Here is a 2,760-nt window from a genome sequence, read left to right as displayed (position 1 = left end):
CATGTCCTCAAGCAGCTATTGCATCTGGGAAATGACACAGTTCTAGACAGATCATTTTCAAGTTTATTTAACTTACAAAGAGGCTGTGAAAAAACACAGAGCATCAGAACAAATTTAAACCATCTGTTTGATCATCTTGCAAAYTGTAAACATTGTCTTGAAAAAATAGTTTTTCTTCAGAATAACAATGCACACAGATTCAATTAAAATGTGGATATAACAAGGATTTCTGCTAAGATAGCTGGAAATTACTCAGAACCTACGACATTGTTTAAATTGTTTTATTATTTGTTTATCCTTAATTATTTATTTCCTTCTTCTTTCATCAGCTTTCTCCAGAGGAACCTAGGAATGGATGTGCCTCCTGTTGACATCTTTGACCCCTCCTGCCCAGGTGTCCTGCCCAGCACCATTCAAATCCATTGCACTCAATCAATGTAAAACCCATCTGAATGTGTCCATTTTTTTTTTGCTTATACTTTGTTTTCATACAAAATCTRTAGCCTTCACATTTATTCTTTCTTGAAAAGTTTAAATCAGTGTATTGCAATCAAAATGGCTGTCACGTGATTGACTATTTTTTGTCTTGCCCATAAACCATTTTTTAATTGTTGTATATAATGCATAATTAAGACACCGAACATACTTCTCCCAACTCAAATACCCTTACCAGCAACTTCAGTGGTTTAAATTAACAAAATGAAAGCAGTACACGTTATCACACTAGCCACAATGATACCTGCTTTAGAGCTTTTCAAACAGCCCATTTGTCATTCACAATAATATTAATTTCCTCATCATGAACACATCCAGGTATTGCTTGCAGCAACAGGAAATGCATGAGGTGAGGCCTATTTGAAGAATGACTGAAAATGTGCAGTTACTTGGGAAAAACAATATCAAGACCACAAAACTTGTCTTATTGATAAAGCTGACATGATTTGAAACAAACAGAAACAGAAATGTAAACAGATAAAGGCACCATGTGCTAAAAGCAATCCAAGCTAGACAATCAGACACTGTGAATTTTAAAGAAGTAGGTTGGTAAGGAACCTCCTCCTTTTTTTTTTTTTTTTTTTAAATCTGGCATACTCAGAACTTCCACTAACAGAACGATTCTACCAGTTTTTTTTTTTTTTTTTTTAAATCTGGCATACTCAGAACTTCCACTAACAGAACGATTCTACCAGCAAGGCCTTTCCTCCTCAAACGCAGCAAGCACACACAGTTTTGCTTTTGGCAGTTTTGTAACAGACTATAACCATATTGCTAGCCAGTTATCAGCCAGTAAATTCATTAAATGCTGTATTGTTGTGGCAAACAATAAGTGTACAACCCTTCTATAGGTATGAAAATGTGCTCTGTTTCGGTGAAATACAGATCGTCCTTAGTTTTCTGCTTCATACTGATTTTTGGTGGGTGTAGGGTTTGATTTGCAAAATCAATCCATCATCAGTCAATTCATCTTTTAATTAAAGAAATAATGCACAAATTTTGAGATTGAAATTCAGCAAATGCAACTGCTGGGGCAGGCACTTTTCAAGGCAGCTTTGACAATCGGGAAAAACTGTGTGAGCAAAATCTTAGATCTACTCAGGAATTTCAGGTTATGTGATAGGGTGAAGGTGCATAACGATCACAGCATTAAGGGCGATAACAACCACTTTTGAATGGAGAAATTATTTCTTGTGCTTGAATAATGAAGTGGTGGCTTGMGGACTTCTTTTGTTATAGCCAGTGTAGTGCAGGGATTTCCGCTTTTGATGGTGCTCACAATCCTGAGCAGGTATCTCAGGTGTCTGAGGCAAATCAGAGTAGTCAACATTTAAAGGAAGCAGAGGAATCGGGAAGTATTGTCTGTTTCCCTCATGTTTTCTGCCATCTGAAACTTTCCTTGGGTAAGGTAGAAAAATACAATCCTTACATAATATCTAGAAAAATTTCCTATAGAATGATATACTATGAGCAGATCATTACAGAACAAAAAATCTTGAAGACTACAATAGATATTTTCATTAATACACCAACTCAATGCTCAAAAATGAAAACTCACTGGTAGGAATTCTTAGGAAGAGAATAAAGTACAGAAAACATCATTATGTCAAAATTAGGTCCAGCTCCAGTCTCACCAAAAGGAAATAGCAGAACCAGAGAAGTTCCAAAGAGGACAGCAAGGATAATCAAAGACTTCTGTGTCAAAAGAAAACAGGTAACTCAAGTGATACGGTAAAGGTCTAAGCGGCACAAAGGGTCAAAAAACGCGTTCAGCATCTCCTCCATGACAAGGATTATCAAATGAAGGTAGTAGGAGCTGGATTGAGAAACAAATAACTGGAATAACGCAATAGCAAGATTGGCCTGTGAAGTTCCTTGCAAAGCAGCATCCTGCGTACATAAATTTTACATGGGTTTAAAGGAAGGCTGCACTTGGAAAGAGATCTCTCGTAAGTTACAGAACAGTTAAACCACAACAGGCTGAGGAAATCCCCTGAACTTAAAATAGCTCACAACAGCAGGGATATCTGGAGGAGCAGTTGTATGCTCTTATCCTGTTTTATTCTCCCCTAGATGCCTAATCTTGGAGGCACTTTGTCTTGTTTGTACAGTGCAGATTCCCAATACAGCCTTTTTTCAGGTTCTTGACCTCAGACTCTCTTCCCAACAAGTGCCATCTGGGTCATGGGCACCTGCACTTAACCTCATTTTCAGCATCCACATTGTATACAATAGCACATCTTAAAAAAAAAAAAAAAAAAAAAA

This window comes from Nothoprocta perdicaria, unplaced genomic scaffold (genome assembly GCF_003342845.1).
Source record: "Nothoprocta perdicaria isolate Ctin4 unplaced genomic scaffold, notPer1 scaffold_62, whole genome shotgun sequence".
Taxonomy (NCBI): Eukaryota; Metazoa; Chordata; class Aves; order Tinamiformes; family Tinamidae; genus Nothoprocta; species Nothoprocta perdicaria.
Note: the sequence above shows the minus strand (reverse complement) of the source record.